Consider the following 20,695-nt stretch of genomic DNA (forward strand, 5'->3'; position numbering starts at 1 on the left):
TAGGATATTCCGGAATGTCCTGTGGATGTACTGGGATGTAACGTTAAGCATTCGGAAGGATCTGTTAAGGAGGTTTGGTGGATATTCCGAGATCATCTCAGGATGTGCGCTTATCCCGTAAGCAACATACTCAGGATATCCCGAGGATGTTTTTGTGTTAGATGAATCATACAGGGGACAGTATGATTTTGCCAGCTGCATCCCAGTTTTGAGAGAGAACTCCCAGGGCAAGCATCTGAGACTCTTCCCGAATCACAGATTCTACCCCCTCTTTCCCTGCCACAAAACCAGTAGAATGGACTCTCGGCTCACTCAATTTTGAGTGCCCCTATGCCATAAAGACACTTAGAAACGTCTAAGTCTTTTCGGGGTTCGAACCAGGACCCATCAATGCCAGCTTTGTTCACCATTATATCGACCATGGCGACTACAAGGCTTGTTAAATGCATTGTATAAATTGTATGCAATCTGAATGTAATATCGATTTGACTGTAATCCAGTTAACTGCATTCTAATTACTATTATGAATTATAATTATATTACTTTATTATTGCATTAATTGAGATTGAAAATACATAATAATTTAATTAATTGAAACTACAGCTGTATTTCGTTTAATTACTTATACTTCCAATTACAATATAATTAATTATTAATAAATTACATAGCAATTGATTAATGCCTTTCTGGTCTAGTAAGGTGTAATACACCTTAATATATGTAATCTACATTTTAAATGTGTAAAACGGCAACTAAAATATTATGAGAAACATAAGCATCTAATTTTTATAAACATATTGCGAAAACAAAATTGCTGGAAATTTAACCAGTATTCTCCACGAAATCCTAGTTTTATAAATATACTAACGAAAATACTTTTCCAGTAAGTACATCCTCCATTTCACTTAAAAAATAGAAAATGCATGTTGATTAATTACGATGAAAGTCTGGCGTGCTTGTTTTAGAAAGAAAAGATCCGTAAGGGTCTCAAATTGCTCTTATAATGGCAACGGCATGCAACAGGATTCATTTGCGGTATGTGGTAATGCATCTTTTAATTTCGGATTGCATAACAATCAACAGAATTTAGCAGATTAGTTTCGGTTTACCATACTCCTCCAGGAAGTCGTTTTTCCATCAATTGATGAAATAGTAGCTGATCAGGGTATGGCGTTTTGAAGACCACGTGTGAGTCATAGCCAACGAATAGAAGGCGTAATAGTTATTATTCTTCAAACTCATACGTCTGTCTAACAAGCAAGCAGTCCATCAGTTCCGTAAATTTCTTTCACTCAGTGAGTTGTTTGAAATTATCCTCTTGTTTGAAAAAAATCTTCGGTGAGTTGTTTTAATTTTTCTTCTTGTTTTAAGTAATCTTTCAGAAACCGCATTTGTTTTAATAATGTTATTTTTAAATATTAGCTCTGAACGTTAATCGTTTTATTTTAAGCTTTATTTTGATACCCTGAATTCTTTGGTAATAATAAAATTAAGAATATCAGATTTTAAAACTGATCATAAAAGGAATATATTTTTTAATTCTCCTCATTTTCTTATGCTTTCAAGGTGTATAATTATTCAGTACAGCAGCTTTGGCATGCTAGGCTATAAGTAGTGTCTGAACCCTATGTAAATTAAAAATATTACGATTCAAAGCTAAATAGACCTTTATTTAGTTGTTGCTACTGAGAATATTCTGCCCTCCGATAATCGGCGCCCTTGTTATCTGCCTACACCTCTAGCGCTTCGAACCCAGTTTGATAGTATCTGTCTGCATTTATGGTGTCATGTTTTATTATTATCGTGTCTTATTTATCTACAGGTGGTTCGTTCCCATAATTTGACCAAAAATCGCGTTTCTGGCGAATTTAAATAGTTGCTTACCACAACACATCCTGCACTTTCTGTTACACAGTCGCACACTGTAAGAACACTGTGCTGGCTCGACTGGAATGTTGGAATCATTAAATTACAGAGCAAAATTTCTGCACATGTCAAGGGCACTTAGGGGCAAATCAAGGTTAATTCGGGCACTTTAAGTTATTCTGGTATGCAAACTAAGAAACCCGATTTATGAAAATATAAATTACGCATATAGGTATTTAAAATGAAGTAAAAATGTGCCCGTGATACAGTAGGTGTGTCTTAATTTGTGATCACGTTTGTCTACGACTGTATTGATAACATTAACCGAAAGATAACATTAAACGATGAGAAACTTTTCATTCAAAATAGCAATGGATTTAAATTAGTTTAATATAAATATAATTATATGATGACTTTACTTTGTTTCAGAAATTTATTCTACTACATTTTGATCATATTAATCGAATTGTTGATCACAATAGGCGATGTATCTCCCCAGTTTTCATATAAAAACGGAGCGCGATTTCGGCAGTGCGGTAGCAATATCTGAAAGATAATATTAACTGCGATCACATCAAGTGATGTCTACTGTACTATATATATGAGATTCTTCAGTATTCTAACTAATTTTCAGGTAAACATATAAGATATTTTCTCTCTCCTTTCCGCATGCCTTCGTAGAGTAATTGAAAGCATACTTGACGCGTATTCCCGAGGTCCAGGGTTGGAGTCCCGGCGACAGCATTGCACGTTTTTCAAGTCTCCTGCTTCAAAATAACCTAATGACTCTGCAAGTGGCGCTCGAACTAAAAGATGGGGATACACGATAATTTGTCACCACCCGGATTTGGCGATTGGTTCCTCTCATCCCAAGTCGCCCTTTAAAAGGAGGAGTATAATAGAGATTTTCTCCCTCCTTTCCGTATGCCTTCCTGGTGTAACTTGAAGCACACTCGACGCGCATTCGAGAGGTCCAAGGTTCGAGTCTCAGCGAGGGCATCGCATATTTTCAACGTCTCCAGCATAAAAAAGTGCCTAATGACTCTACAAACATATTAAAATTATTTTCCACTTAATTTCCTCTTCGTTAAATTCATTATAAAAATAATTCCTTAACTGCTAGATGCATAAATATATGATAATTCATATTCACACTATATATACAGATTTATTTATTGTAAGAAAACTGTGTATTTTGCAGTTTACAAATGCACGAGATATATACTTAAAGAAAAAATAAGAAAAAAAGAAAATTTTCTTTCCTAGGCAATCACATGAGTGTCTAATGAATTTTCAATTGCATGCTGTACACCAAAAAGGAAATATCTTGCGTCCTTTCTTTTCTCCCTTTTTCCCCCTCCCCACGCAGCACTTCATGGAGTGGAAAGAAATGTTATCATATTATATAAAACTTTTTTTTCATTTCTCACAGAAAACTCTTAATCAGGAGTTCCTCATTAGTTACTGTCATCAATTATATAAAACCACCACAGCTTGAAGAAATCGTGAACAACTATACTAATACTTTCTCCATAAATGATGAATATTTCCCTCAACAAATCGGTAGTTCAATCGATTAAGCCTCAACAGTAGTTTGATTCCACATTTCAAAAGCATTAATCAATATATTTGGAGCCCAGTATCGGTCATGAAATATTTTTAAGACGTCATTTAACTGCTTTATGCTTCAAGAGAAATAGCTTACGTTTATAAATATTACCAAAGAGTTGCATAACTTATACTTGAAACGATAAATTTACCGTTTTAAACTGTGCCATTTTCCAGAGCTTACAATATTCATTAATTCACTTTATGAAATAAGATTCTTTTTGGAACAAAAGTTTTTCTTCAGGGATCAGTAATTTCTAGCCACTATTAATGAATTCTTTTCAAGACTGCATTTCGAATAAACTCTTAGTCTGCGAAAATTGTACTACATTCACCTGCACCTGCGGACAAACCAAAGTTCCCCGTAGTTGTACTTTCCTAGTTTCTACTATCAACGGTTTTGCAAATTTCCAATGCTTTCGCTATGCCTACCCGGATCTAAGGATTTTTTCCTCGAAAGTGACTCAGAGAACTAATTTTCACTTGTAATCCTTCATACCATTCTCATAATTCCTATGTCTGAATTTTAATCCTTAATATCTTAAACAAGTTCATGCAATGTATTGATAATTTTATAACTTAATTTCACTCATCATTTTCATCAAGTAACATCTAGATAAATTAAGTTTCAATAATTTTAACTCTTGAATACAAAGTTGTAATATTTTACGAGTGAAAAAAATGGCCTTCTGCTTTAATAGGAGTTAAATGAACATATGGTTTATTTCTTAATAAATTGTAATCCTGGTAGAGTATACTTTAAGTCAATAATTAGTTTTAAAAACTAAACAATAAACTATAAAAATTCAAAAGAAATTTCTTATTCTATTCATTTATCGTTAAGGAATTTTTGATCAAATTTCACTTAAACGGTTTTTATCGCATTTATGCACAGAAAATAGTGAAAACAGCCATATATTTTCGTCTTTAGCTGAATTTTTTTTTATTTCTGACTTTTTCTGATGTTTCTGATGTACTTAGGTACTTTTTTTTATTTCTTGTAACTTAATTATTCCTTAAACGCTTCTCATATATGCTGAGTGGTGTAAAATACAGCTGCAGTTACAATTACGATCACATTGTAATTCAAATAGACTATATAATTGCAATTACATTATAATTGTAATTGATGATACAATACGCTTATGAAATGAGATGAGTTCTTGGGAGACTTGTTAGTGAAAGTTGGCTCCTTTTCATATTACACAAGAGATAATTCACGAAAACTTCATTTTGTCGGCCCATTTCAACAAAAGGGATCGAGAATAGTTCTAAACTTAGTTCACGACTATTTCCTGTGCCGATCACATCCTGTACAACTGTTTTAGAATTTAGCGTAGCACATGGCGGCGGAATTTAGGAGCCTGAGAGTTTCCAATGAACTGAAAAAAGCTTAGGGTAGTCTCTGGTGAACTACAAGCGCTTCACAGCATTGTTATGAAATGCTTATAGCAGTTCACAGTGGACGGTTCAACCGGCTACTGTGTTGAATCAAGGTACGGCACGCATGCGCAGTATGCGCATGCGATCTGAGATACCTCAGACAATGTTGCCCGTAAGGGACCAGACTGATGATGTTTTAGCGGATATAATACTGAATTTGTTTGGTTTATTTAAGTATACTTTAAGTCAATTATGGCAATGCACGAGAGGTGTATCTGCCTAAGGGAAGAGGTGTCTTCGTGGAGGTCTTTCTCAGCCCAACTTGCACATTTAAACACATTTAAAACACATTTACACATTTAAAACACACACACATTTAAAATATTACGAAATTGCTATTCAGCCTATTCAGCTATCTAACCCAGGTGGAACTATCAGCATTCAGAACTTTACCGTTTGACCGCTTGAGGGCCCTTGGATTTGTTGAACAGCACATTGTTTTTACTGAGTATGAGTAACGATTACTCTGCATAAAATGTATTTGTCATTGAAATTGAACCCAAATATTTCCTTTTACAGGAAATTACTAGCAATCAATATGTCTAAAATTCAATTAATGTAATAAAATTTACAACGCTAATACACTTGTTAATGAAGCAAAACTATCGAAGAAAAGGGGAAAAAAGACTAGACCATGCTTCAATAAACCCTACGCATAGTAAGAAAAAATACTAAATTATATTTATCTTAATTAAAAGTATAATACAGGCAAAGATATAATACATATTTACTGACAAAGAAAATGGTAGCAAAGTCAGAAGTCAGCTGAGTTTCTTCATTTCTAATAATGTTTATTCTTTCATTATTTAAGACGATGGCCTTTTGCTTTGAATACTAATTTAATTTACATAACCTAATGAAATTATTTTCTAGATTATACTTCTTAAAAATATAGGAAAAATATATATATGGTACTTTTCTGTGATAATTATAATACAGGTTATGTTTGACTGCTCTCGGGTTATTCGCGATTTTGTGTTAACCATGGATGTCAGTACCTGTATTACCCTGGTTAATCGAGAGTTGACTATAAATGTTTTCTCCCCATAATTTTAAATACTTGTTATATTTACAAAACACTGTTAAACCTTTGCGGCACAATGTGTCCGGTCTGGACACACCTAAAAATTTCCTTCTGCATGCACAGAAAAATTGAATGAAAAAGGATTTATAGGTTACTCTGAACCTTCTTTATTTATAGTAGATAACAGCTCAACACAAACCAGTCCATATATTTTAGCCATATTTAGTTTTTAAGACTCAAATTTTTCAAAGAAATCTTCCAGAGTTTTTTAGGTTATAAAAGGAATTGTTTGAAAAGAAATTTCTATGTTATTTTTTTGGCTGTATGCTAATCTCCTTATTCTATATTAGTTTTAAATTTTTATCTTGAAATCTTGCTTAAAATCAAACGGCGAACCCTTGGGTACGGTGCTCACCGATAATCTAGGACAATTGAGAGTCTGTATTCTTTGTTCTTTCGCATCTCATTGGTCAGTTCATTGACAACAATGCTCGTTTCAGCACTCTTTTCGAAGCTCTATTCAATCAGTGTGCCCACTATGGGCACACCCACAGAATTAAGAAATAAGTGTTATCTTCACAAAATTTTACTTGTATACTCCTCTAGGCCTAATTAGACTGCCTACCTTTTTTTAATTAAAACTCCAACTTTAAAAGGCAGCGTGCCGGAAAGGGTTAAGCAAAGATAGTTGATTTTTCCATTGTTTTTTTTTTTACAGTGCATTATTAATTTTCATAGAAGTTTATTATACTGAGGTAGCAGACAAAAACTGATTACACAGTGTAAGAAAACATGAAATCGATTACAGAATTAACCCACAAACGTAAATTGTTAGAAGAAACTGAAAAACTTATATCCTAGTTCAAACTTTCACAGAAATTGGAATTGAAAATATTGTGAAGTTTGAAATAAATGAGAGTTGTTGAATGTATAATACTACAAAAGAGAAAACGTAAAATACAATCTTGGCTGTAGTTGCATTGGAAATTATTCCATCTGTATGAAATCATTGTTTTTACTATCGCTAATACTAACAACGGAAGTTATACAATATTAATAAACTCTAATATTAAAACTGGATGAAACTGAATTTAATATTGTCGAAATTCGTCTGCGTTATCTTTCTTTCTTACATGTTCTAATTTTTACGCTGTTCCTTTTTGTATGCTATCATAATTCATAAATTATCATTCTCATAATTATGTTTTGTTTCAAATACATGTATATATCGTTAATTTCGTTGCAATCTGCATATCTTTCTACCTTACTTTACATAACACGTTCAAATAATACGTAAATGCACTCACGTTCAAATACTGCGTAAATGCATGCACGTTCAAATAATACTTTGTATAACGCGTTATTATACCTATATGTGCTGGCTATGTAACTACAATAAGATGTGAATTTTTTAGCAAATGTCACTGTGAATCATTCATGCTGAAAAGAACGAGATCATCTTTTGTTTCTTAATTCAAGTTTACGTAATAAATTGTAGAAACTAAGATTTTTCTGTATTTTATTTACTCATACTAATTGGGATTCCATCTCGAGGTCTACCAACATTTGACTGGACTAATATTTACCATTGTTCCACAAAGACAGTGCCTTACTTCCTTACGCAGAGTATAGAAATTTCAATCTCTGTAGTATACTGAAAATCATCTGATTTTATTTAGATTTTGTATAGAAATACGAGAATATAGAAGCAATTCACTAGTTTCTTCTATGTTAAAACCCTCATGTTGACCCCTATGTTAAAACTTCGAATACAATACTACTGTAAATTTGAGCATGACTTATTTAATTTAAAAGCAATTACTCCTTATTCCTTTATTTTTGATTGTAAACTAGAAGCTTTGAGACTTAATAACTAGAAAATTGACGTTGCCACAGATTTTGTTTTATAATTTAATCTGTTTTGTATGATACGATTTTACGTATTCACGCCAGTTTCCCAACTTGCTCGTACTATTTAAAACACGTTGTTTAGTATGTTAATACCGTAATTCCGATACTTTCCATAACATTGGAAAAATAATTTATATAAAATATAATAATGAATAATAAAAGTAACTAAAATCTGAGAATTTTATTAGTGATTCCTTATTTTGTTTTTAATTAAATTTAAATGTTGCATTTTCTGGGATCAAAATCTCACATATTTTCATGTATAAATTGTGTAATATACGCTTTTAATGTTCCAGTTTTCATTAGATTCTTCAAGATGTATACTTAATTTCAAGTATTTACCATTTTAAAATATCATGTGTGCAAGAGTGAAAAATTACGTTTTGAGAAAATCATGTGTTGATGTTATTTATTCATTTATTGTTAGTACTAGTATTGAAAAATACTTTTTCATTAGGAAATGTATTGCATACTTATTTTCTGAAATAAGCTAGATTTACCTAAGTTCAACATGATGACTGAAAATAATTTTACTTTAATCCTATCAAATCCAATTAAAGATAGAACTATATTTACATACAAAATTGTTTTAGGTAATGTATTGTATAAAATATTGTAAGTATACTATTCATATAAATTGTTTCATCTAACTTCCAAAATGAACCTTTAACATATTTTAAGTACCATGCATACAAATGCGAAAACCAGCGTTTTAAGAAAATTAAGTTTTAACGTAAACATTTTTAAAATATAATTTTCTGATATTGAAGTGGATGGATTACTTATTTTCTAAATAATATAATAATAGCGTATAAATTTCAGTAACTATTATAAGCATAATTAGCATAAAATAAACCATTTTGACCAAAGTACAAGACAACTACATTCCTACACAATCAAAGATACCCGTAAGTCGTTTTCTAAGAGTAATTTACTTGTAGATAACTATTTTAGAGGTCTTCCAATAGCTAACTTGATGCGCTGACCGCTGTAACTCAAACACACGTGGACAGGGCCTAGTTAGGGTGCTCGGTGCCCACCTGCGAATAAAAAAAAATAAAAAAAAGAAAAGGGGAAAAAAGCTCCTTCAAGATCAGCTTTTTTCATTTTCTGTTAATAATTAAAGAGAATTTAGAAGAAGAAATAAAACAGCAAAACCCCCATTTTAAAGAATTAAATTGTATTTTAATATAAAATGTATAATTTAAAAATTAACATTTATGCACAAAAAGTAATTAATTAGACAATAAATTAACATTTCATATCTGAATTTTTAATTTTCTACCTTTTAGATAGCTATTAGTAGGAGTTATTTCTTTTATGTCTAATTCGACACATACATAATTTTCAACTGCTATTAATTGTTTCGAATTTGCCTAGACGAAGTGAAGATGAATAATTTTCTAGCAGTCTAAGAAAACTGAAAAACTGTATCACATTTTTTCCACTATAGTCTAAACAGCTGGTAAAATAACAAATATTTTATTAAATAACTGTCCCAATTCAGATCGAGAAAAACTATATTCATGAACTCTTTTTAAAAGAATTATCTTTAAAATTATTTAATAATTCTATGCTCCCCCCTAGGAAAAAATCTATTTGTTCAACTTTCAGAATAACCGTGTTTGGTAGTATTCCTAGATGAGTTGAAGATGGGGTAATTTTCTTTCAATCTAAGAACATTTTATAAAATATTTCCAACACAAAAACTGGTAAAATGACGAAAATTTTATTAAATAACTGTCGAAATTAGCATCTAGAAAATAGTACTGTATTCATGAATTATCTTGAAAAGAATTATCTTTGAACTGATTTATTACCTCCGCCGCCCCCGAAAAAAATCTATTTGCATAATATTCAGAATAACCGAGTCTCGCAATCTTCCTCGATAACGTGAAGGTGGGTAATTTTTCGTCAGTCTCTAACCAATTTTTTCAAATGTAGTCTCAATAACTGATAGAATAACAGAAATTTATTATTATACAACTGCCTAAAGTAGGTTGCAGGGAAAACTATACTGAATTCATGAGTTTTCTTTAAATGAATCATTTTTAAATTTGTATAATATACACGAAAAAGAAAAGTTGCTTTTTGGAAAAGGTCGACTTGTTCGACATTCAGAATAACAGTATTTTTTAGTTTTCCTAGACGAAGTGAAAATGAGGTAATGTTTCCTCAATCTAAGAACATTTTATAAAAATTTTCCACTATATTCACAATAATTGTTAAAATAGAGAACATTTTATTGGATAACTGTCGAAAAAAACGCTGCATTCATGAATTTTCTTAAAACTGATTTAATATCTCCGCAAAAATCTCTTTGTTCGATATTCAGAATAACTGTGTTTAGCAATTTTCCTAGACTAAGTGAATAAGTGCAATTTTCTACCAGTCTAAGAAAATTTTATCAAAGTATTTTAGCTTGTCTTAATAACTGAAAGAAAAATAGGAATTTTTCTGAACAACTGAATTTCGTATCAAGAAAAACTATACTATATTCATGAATTCTCTTAAAAGGAATTATCTTTAAACTGCTTTAATACATCTCACAAAAACAATATTTCTTCTGTATTCCGAAAAAATTGAATTTTGCAATTTTCCTAGACAAACTAAAGATGAGTAATTTTTTATCAGTTTCATGCTATTCCATCCGATTTTCTTACTTATCTCAATAACTGTTAAAATAACAGAAATTTTAATAAATATTTGTTGAAATTCAGATCGAGAAAACTGTACTGTATTTTTGAAAACTAAGTATTCTAAAACTGATAGTTACTTCATTGCCTGGGATTATTAAAATTGCATGGTTTTTAAAGCTAAGTTTTCCTGCTATAATTTTTGGAATATGTATTAAAAAACAAACTTGATTAGAAAATACGAATGGCTTCTGTTTCAGCATCTGAAAAATGATTAGGGCTGGATTAGCTCATTCTGGCAAGGCACACTAAGGCAGTCTCCCTGTGGGAAAGGATGCCGCCATGAAAAATTTTTAAGATAAACTGGTTCGTATTTATATTACACATGAAGATTCTCATTCAACCAGCTCTTTCCACACTGGTAATGTATTCCGGGACGAACTGCTGTTATTTTTTTATTTTAACTAATATGTGAATAATAAGTTGCGTAAGTAAAATACACATATATAAAATCTAACATTGACTTTTCATTCCAAATTCAAGTCAAATTCTACTTTATATTGATGTTGATTTCATAGAAACAATTTATGCCTTTCGGTAGAGATAGGCGCTGAATCCTTCTTCTCAAAGAATATAAAATATGGTATATTGTTGTACTAGAAAGTTGTTACTGACTGTCATATTAAATCCTTATGTAGCATTTAACTTACTTTAAATTGTTCTAGAGATGCATAGGTAAAGTCTACTAATAACAAAGACAATACAAGCTTTGATTTCAACGCATTTGCAGTTTTCTATCGATAAACTGAGAAAGAGAGTTTTCTATCCTAAAAGTAAAACAAGATAAGTGAAGTTGAGCTGCAATTAATCTAAAGCTTTTTACAAAAGCTTTGTAGAACTTTTGTTTAGTTACAAGACATAGTGTTTAGACATTACATGTACCCAGACGAGGAAATGAGGTAAACAACAAGTAATAATTACCCAAATATTTCAATATTATCAAAAAGAAAAAAGTCAGAAATCCCTTGGACGTCTGTGCATGTTATTCAAGATCGCCAGCATGAGCTACAATGCCCATTTTAAAGGGAGAAGTATTTATTGTCAGGTAACGCCTCTGCAAACTTTGATAATGCGATTTTCACTATCCTGCAAAATTTGATGTTCAGCTCATAAACCTCTTTTTCAGAGGAAGAAATTTATCGAAATTATTTTTTGGAACCCTGAGAGTTTTAACAGAATCTCCGTACCCTAAGATACTTTGTCCAAAGTTATTTGAAAGGAAATCATGGACTCAAAGTCTCTTTACTTTTTTTTTTTTTTTTTTTTTTTTTTTTGCGTGCAAATAACTTTTTGTGTGCAAATAAGGAAATCATGACTCAAAGTCTCTTTTTCCTTTTTGCGGGCAAATAACTATCCCCAAGATGAAACTTTATGCAGACAAGGATCATCAGAAGAATATCTTGTAGAACGACAGATTTTAGGCCACACGGCAAATCAAGCTATTTGTCTGTATTTTATGTTCCACCATAAAAACTAGGTTCAGCTAGCTATACGTGTCCTCATTATGCTGCACTACAGGTGTACGATAAAGAAAACTGATTTTTGAGGATCGTTTAGAGTGAAAAATTCCATCTCTAGAAAGTTTCGTTTCTCCAAGACATCCAAAACGAATGCCTCTTCGTATAAATACGGCTTTCAAAAAAAATTATGAAAATCTTATATCCTTTAACCATCGATAATCAAATCCTGCATCAGAACAGAAAGACATGATATGCAACCATTTATCCACACATGAAGGATTTTGACAGCGTAGTCGCTTCGTTGATGTCTCGTGCTGGACTGCGGTTACGCTACAGCATATCTTACAATATCCTCCCGTGTTATGGGAGTATTTATTCTTATCAATTTCAATAAACTTCAGTTTCATTGAGAAGACAAACTAGTTTAAATAGTTATAAATAATTTGTGCTGTCGAATACTTTGGTGACGGAAGTTTTAACGCAAGCTACTTTTTATTCTCACAAGCGTTGCGATGACATTCACCGTATAACTAAACCTTTACACAATACTCATTCTGCGTATTTTGTCATCTTACTTAAAGACGATAAAAAGAAAGGGAAATTGAACTATCATCATACTTTGTAGATAATCTTATACTCATTCCTTTCAAGGCACTGGCTCACCAGCGGCCCAGCAGTAAAGTCGCTGAACACTGCTAGTTTGGTCCGAGGTTCAAATCCCGGCAGTGGGATAGCTTCATAGGCGTTTTCATGTTTTCCTCATGTGTAACATGTATACGAGTCAGTTTCCCCTAGAAAGTCCTCTACTAAAGCATCCTTCCCCTTAGGCATATAGCCGTCGAATGCTTTGCCGTAATCAAATAAACTAACCCAAATCTTTCAAAGTACACTGCTAACAACGTAATTTGCATTTGTTAGCTATGTTTACATAATATTTATTATTTACTGTGAACAGAATACTCTAAATACTTTAATTTTCTGTCTCCTCATACTAAATAGGCATTTTCTCATAAAGAGACGTCTTCTCTTTTCTATGTCTTCTCATACTAAACCGAATACGCATTAAAATTTCCTGTTAGTTAAATAATAGTCGTTAACAGTTGAAATATTTACTATTCTTGCTTCATTTTCGAAACTAGAATTCAATATTACTTCTCCTTTAAAATCTAAAAAAAAATTCTGCATCAATAATGTATAACTGTTTTTGTAGTATATTACGTATTTATATGTCATTAGAATTTAAGAGGGAACCCTATTTACAATATTCTAAAAATAAAGTACACCACTTCTAAGAATGAACTAATGTTGTTAATATGGATAATTGTTAATTCATCTGATATTGCATATATACTACATAATTAATCTGATTCTTGTTTTTCTAATTCATGTATATCTGACTGTAAAATTTTATATAAAAAAATCTGATTAATACCATAAAATATTATTTTGCCAGAAAATACATTGATTAACTCATATATAAAGAAATTTTACATTGAAAGTTATTTCCTTTTTAAAATAACCTTACTTAGAACATCCGCAGAACTTTTAACATTCGCAGAAGTTATAAGATGGGTACTGTTTTTTGCAAAAAGATGTAGACGCATGTCATTTCAAGGAAAAAAGAATTATCTTCTTGCTTTCTGGAACGATATGTTATGTAATATAATTCGTAATTTTGATAAAGTAGAACCGGCTGTAGAATATTCGGCGCCTGTCTGCAAATTGAAGAAAGAGAGCCCTTCAAGATTAACGTTTTTATTTTTATTTCCTCTTTGTCATAAAAGAGAATTCAAAAGAAGAAATAAAACAAAAAACCTGTTTTGAATAATCAAATTGTATTTTATCTAATCATAATTAATTATAAAAATTAAACATTTATACATAAAAACTTAATTAATTAAAGTATTAATTAACCTTTCTAAAATCTGAATTTTTATTTTTCGATATTTTACATGAAAGTAGAAACTATTTCACTTATGTTTAATTCGACACTTATATAATTTTCAGTTGCTATTAGTCTAAGTTTCACAAATGTTTGTTTTCACACATGCATATGCAAATGTGTCTTAATTAATTTTAATTTAGAAAATGGTCTTTCACCGCTTACAACACCAACAGAAAGCGTCAATAATATTCTTAATGAAATGGAAAAATTAGAAAGGATAAATCGATAGATGCAATTAACTGCAGAATATCAAAAAGCATTTGAATTTTAAATTTATCTTTGTAAATATTTTAAAAACACTCATCTTTGGCTTTTATTTATTCCAAACTGTTGCAATTTTTCCGTATATCTTTATCAGTTTCTGATAAATTGTATAGGGAAAAATATCACTGTAAAATTTTAGTAGTTCAAAATGTTCGTTTAAATATGCCCACGCAATATTTAAAAAAGTGTACAAAGTACACTAACTTTGTCTTCAGGTGTTTGCAGTGATTGCTCTCGATATTCAAAAATATGTCTTTTCCCTTCGACGAATTTTAATTAAAAGCTTAAAATCAAATTCCCCATCTACATTTTCACTACGATTTTTGGCAATTTTGAATATATTGCTGTGATTAGAATTTTGTTGGCATTATTCTAATCAAAGTGTCTACTTCTCTTGAGCGGGTTCTAAAGCAAATTTAATATCTACAGTTTTATTTTGAAGCTATCTGCTAACAGGATTTCTTGTATTAAGTGTGGTAAGGGAAATAAATTTTAAAATCTTTATTTTTACCACAAAAATGTTGTGCTTCATATTATATTGTTTTATTAAAAATGTTGTCCTTCATTGTTTCATAAAATGCCTCGTAAGTTCCCCACAGATGGTATGTTTGAATTTGCTTTCCCGTCTGGTATCTGATTGACTTCAACGTTAAACTGGATATTAAAACTGAATTAAAATAATTGGTCAACTGTTTGGCGAAGAAGCAAAGAATGAATACTTGGTTAAAGACATGGATGAAAAATTCTTAAACTGAAAAACAGCAGAGCTAAATAAAATGACAATTTTGTGGATTTCGTTAAGGGAAAAAACACAGCATACGTAGATAATTATGAAATTACAGGATGCTTTAATAAATGGACAAAATATTAGTTTATTTAACAATGCTTTTTTAATTTTAGAGGTCAGTCTGAAGAATCTTTGACAGTATAGTAGCCTTCTATTGCAAATTTTGTATCTCAATCAATGCCATCATTTTTATTTTTAACAACTTAACCACTATCAACTTTGGGATAATAAAAATAGTATTCGATTCGCGGTAAATATCATGTTAGGACATTTTCAATTTGAGAATGAGATTTGAAATAAATATTTTATTGATTAATTTTTGATTAAAGTAACATTAATAGTATTCCCACCTGGATGGTTTTTCTCCAGAACAGTCCGATTTTTCTAATTTGTCTGCTAAATACTGGTTTGATAGGTTGTCCACTTTGTCATAGATTTTGTCATAGCTGTCAGAAAATTCATCATGTAGCTTAACTTAAATTAGATTTCATATTATTTTATATAATATATATATAAGTAAATACCTTCATATTTAAACTGAATCTTAAATCATTCTTTATATTTAGGTAGTTACTCACCATACGTTAGAATGGAATTACAGTAAAATCTCGCTTAGTCGAAATTCATCTTTAAAGGTATGGTGAAGGAAAATAGCACTGAAAATCGTGTCTAACACTTTTCTCCCAGAAAACCTTGATTGTAAACGCAAACAGTAAAATGTAAAGTAAATACTTTCAGGAGATACTTTTAAATATCTTTGACACATCATGTCAGTTCGATTAACGTTGTGTTAAACAAGCTAGCAGTTACTGAGTTATTAAATTAGAAACATCAAAGGCTCTAATTATATTAAAAAATATTTTATACAATACCTTAACTAGAGTTTGGCAGTATATGAGGAAATTTACCACTGGTGAATCACCGAAATTGACAATATATTGAACTCTGGATTTGACATATGTGAATTACCTGCGGTCTAACTGCGCATCGTTGCATCGAAATTTCTCTAGCTTATTCTAAAAAAAATGCAATTTGACTTTTTGGAAGAAACTGACAGTTTTGGTACAATGAACCTCACTGCTCAGTTTCGGCTGAATTGAGTACAATGCTAATTTATGACTGTTTGTTATACAGTAAAACAGGAATGGCCTACCGGCACTGAGGCAAAAATATCCAGCCTCAGAAGTTACTTCTGGTGTTCAAGAGTGTGAAAATACGAATAAAGGAAACAGAAGGAGTGAAATAGGAAAAAAAAATACGTACGAACTATAAAAGTGTAGAATTTTGTACCATTAAGGCCATCCAGTAGCATAGACTTAATAGAAGCCTACAAAAGACATGAAGATAAAATAACAAGGATATTTAAAAATAACAAGGATAATTATGATGAAACAATAAAATTTGTGTATGATGTGTTAGACATATTTGATGTTAGTAGATATATTTAGTTAGACATATTTGATGATTTGTGTAGATATGTTAGAGATATAGGATGAATAACCTAAACTTAAATTTAATGCTTTACACAAAGCTTCTGTATTGATTCAACAATATACTTCTGGCGTTCAAGACAGCAAAAATACAAATAAAGGGAACAAGAAGGAGTGAAATGAAAAAAATAGGGGTGATAAAACTGTAGAATTTTGTAAGACCAAGGCCATACAGTAGCACAGACTAAGTAGAATCCCACAGAAGACGTAAAGATGAATTAATGAGGACAACCATGATGAAACACTAAAATTTATATATGAAGTCTTAGACGATACGAATGAATAACCTGAGCTCAAATTTAATGCTTCTCACAGAGCTCCTGTATTGATTCATTGACATGAATCTAAGGAAAATAATATGACAGAAATCTTCATAAAAAAATATTAAAAATTTGCGTCACTACGCTTTCTGCCGTCAAAGGCCTATGGAAATTTTAAGCCCCTAAAATTTGCCCCCTGTTCCTTCGCAAAGACTCTGGCATTAGCCCTAAATATGCGTAACTTTTCTTATTTAATTTCTTTCGAAAGATATTTTACATTTTATGTTTGTAATAAACGCAACATCTATCATTATATATATTTTTTTTACTTTAATCATTTTCCGAAGATTTATTTATAACAGTAAAATTATTAATAAAAATTCATGTGGTCAACTATTGTCTGAAAAGCGTCTATTGGTTCCCTATCCAGCACCCCTTTCTACGTGCCTCTTTCTATAGACAGCCCCTTTCGGGTGGCGCCCACCTGCGACCTTGTAGATCCGCTTTCGTCGGTCCTGCACGTGGGACCAATGCTCCACTTCCTTATGTAACAGTAGGGTTAATGAAGAATTATCAAAAATCATGTAATTTTTTTAACTATGTATAGAGCTAAGAAAATATCAGAGTAACATTCTATATTTAACAGCTTCAGAGAACTTAAGTAGAAAGCTACTTCTAAAAGCCATAAATTTAAAAAGCAACATTTGTACTGAAAAATAAAAGTTTAAAAATCTCAACGTGAGGGACAAAAATTGAACAAGCTTAGTTCTCTAAATATTCTGGTTGACAGCGTGGAAGTGACATTTTCGAAACGAACGAATAGACAGGAAAAGAAATTGAACTTTTCTTTTGATATCCATGGCTCTCGATAAAAAGCGACAAAATGGGTTGTTTCGTTCAGAGAATGATACCCAAGGGAAATCGAAGAGTCAAACCTACAATAGACTGGTAATATGAATGACTAAATTCTCACTTACCAGCAAAACCCTTTAGTTTAAGAGGTTGCGGTTTGGATTTTTCCCCCTAGCGTGCTTATGTATATAAATATAAGTTACAGTGTGATATATATATATATATCACTATAACTTACTAGCTAGAAAATAATTGCAACTATGAAAACTACCAAAGCTTACATTTATAATTTTCACTTTGAGGTATTTTACACTGCGTTGCATAATTTTTTTACTTTGCATTAAAAATTGTGTTGGATAGTTAAGACTGTATCAACTGTTTTTTATTTTTAGAAGCCCACCAGCGGCCGAGCGGTAAAGTCGCTGAACACTGGTAGTTCGGTTCGAATCCCGCGAACGGGCCGGCTGTATGGGTGTTTTCGTGGTTTTCCCCATGTGTAACGCGCATACGAGCCAGTTTCCCTTAGACAGTCCTCCACGAAGGCATCCCTCCCCCTTAGGCAGATAGCCCTAGTGTGTTTTGCCATAATTGAATACACCACAACACACACCTTATTTTTAGAGATTTTAACCAAACCGAGTACAGCTTAATATCTGATACTAGTAAGTCAAACTGATTTCAATGAAATCATGGTTTTATTAAACGGTTGCTAGTTTCTATCAGTTAGTCAATCTTACGTTACATAAACTGTATAAATTTATTAATTTAGGAACATAAATTCCCATATAGCTAATTAAATATATTTAAAAAAATTTTTGGGGGGGTTGTTGTTGTTTTCTATGCTTGTTGGTTTTTAACTCCTGCTGGTATTATTTCTACATACGAAGCGTGGCCTTTGGCTACTCTTCTTAATATTATTTCTTTATAAAATTTCGCAAAGCAGCAAACTTCTGTTGGGCGTATATTTTAACCAAAACTCTATCGATTTCGAAAAAAACATGTGCAGGTCCCTCATCATCAGGAGAAAAGAAATTATGCTTACTTTGATACTTTTGTCTTTGCCGACGTTAGCTAGCTTCCTTTATCCGGCACCTCAAATAATCCCCCGGTTGAGTTACCGCATCTTACTATATTCCAGGAAACTTTCAGTTGGAAAGACCTATAAATAACTAAGAAAACAGAGACCCCAGTCTCAAGAACGAGGAATTTCTACTGGATCTTGGATCTAAACTTTATCGGGAGTCTCCGACCTTGCGGCCTTTACTTCCATAAATTATCTTATTCCCTAAGGTAGTCTTAATTGAAAACATTTTAAATTCCACAAAGTGGAAAGACAGTATGCTGAGAAAGATACATACCGTCGTGAGTAGAATTTCTTAGCAATATTATTAGGCAATTGTAGATAGCAATTAAATGGCATGTCTTTTCTACACGATGCAGTTATATTCGTAAGAAGATCTTGAATAAATGAAGAAAACATGCGAAGAATACTAATGTAACTTGAGAAGATCACTAATATAAGAGTAAAATAAAATATACACAAGTCCCTAGTAAATTTTATTACGTTTCTCTCGGGAACGAACCGTATATTTTATCCTACTGGCTCAAGGCAACCAATCCCCTTTAGTCTCTGAATTTCACACAAAAATATACAAAATCTATATCCTGTTAAATTAAATCTATATCCTTACTTAATCAGGTGAGTAAAGTCTACAGTCCTGCTTTTCAAAGTAAAACACGTAAAATGAAGCAAATAACTATACAAAATGAAGAAAATCTATATACAATGAAATTTAGAGATTACTATGCGAATTTGCATTGTTATGCATGGTTCTGGGTCGCTTATAAGCTTGTAAAATTAATAGGGTCGTAATTGCCGTTGTTTCTGACCGTTTCATATTGGTGAGAATTACATTTTAAATAGAATTTTTGAGAAAGCCTAAGAACTTCAATGTTAATAACTTTTATGTTAATTCCATGATGCATTTCTTACGAACCACGGGAAGTCTGTAAGAATGCGTAGTTGCTTGTTTTGTAATTGCTGCAATTAAAGCTTATTTGATCTTGCAGTGGCAGCCCAGGCAGATGCCACGTGGAGTAAATTTGGACGGCTTTTTTGCAAACAGAAAATTCTTTTTGTAATAAATTTGAGTTTAGACTTTCTTCCTAATAATGCATATATAGCCATGAATGCCCTCTATGCTTTATCGCGAATGAAGATCACGTGATGTTTAATGTTGAGTCATTTGTCCAAATAAAAGCCGAGATATTTTATATTGGATTGGATTCCTTTTTAATGATGGTGCCATTCAGATTGATGTCAGTGAGGTTTTCACGAAGTACTTTCTTGTTAAAAATGATAACTGAAGACTTTTGGGAATTGATGAGAATTTTCCAAGCCTGGAAACAGGAGGACACCTGATTAATTGCCAACTGTAGTTTTTCTATGGTGAAATGAGGGTTGAGATATTTACTTAATATTGCAGTGTTGTGAGCGTAGCAAGCTATGATGGCATTATAAATTTTTGAGATATCGTTAAGGAAGAAATTAAAAAGAGTGGGCGAAATTATGGAGTTTTGGAGGACACCAGCCCTGGTATTTCTTGTGGTGGAGAGACTATTTTTAATACGAACTTGAAACGTTCTTTCGTAGAGGTAGTTAGCAATGAGTACGATGAGGCCTGGTGGGAAATTAAGGAAGATAAATTCGATAAGAAGGTCGTCATGCCATACCTTATCAAACGCTTTCTCGACGTACAAAAATATTCCAGTTACTGTTTCTTTTTGTTAAAAATGTTACCGATGAATTCCACTATTCTGGTAATTTGTTGGGTGGTGGAGAAATCGTGACGAGAGCCAAACGGATGATCTTTAAGAATATTATGATTATGGATGAAGGCTTGAATTCTTTTGAGGATAATCTTTTAGAAGTTCTGCGAAGAAAGCTGTATTTATACCGAAAGCCTAACAGAAAAAGGTACAGCAAAGTAGTGCCATCTGTCCACAGAAATAGTAACAAAAAAAAAGGAAAAATTAAGTTAATAGCATTTTAAAAGCGTTAAAAAGACTGGATTGCAACTGAAGTAATT

General features: G+C 31.8%; 1 long non-coding RNA gene across 1 annotated transcript in view; it reads left to right on the top strand.

Moving 5' to 3' along the window:
- The first annotated feature begins 1,161 nt into the window (after nt 1-1,161).
- The window catches only part of LOC146993269 (uncharacterized), a 74,736-nt gene continuing 55,202 nt past the window's right edge, over nt 1,162-20,695 (top strand). The window contains exon 1 of the long non-coding RNA XR_015038732.1: nt 1,162-1,338. This is a non-coding gene — a long non-coding RNA (uncharacterized LOC146993269). The remainder of the gene's footprint in view (nt 1,339-20,695) is intronic.

Source organism: Stegodyphus dumicola, chromosome X1 (genome assembly GCF_044657685.1).
Source record: "Stegodyphus dumicola isolate Sdum_Otavi_A_Nest chromosome X1, ASM4465768v1".
In the NCBI taxonomy this organism is placed as follows: domain Eukaryota; kingdom Metazoa; phylum Arthropoda; class Arachnida; order Araneae; family Eresidae; genus Stegodyphus; species Stegodyphus dumicola.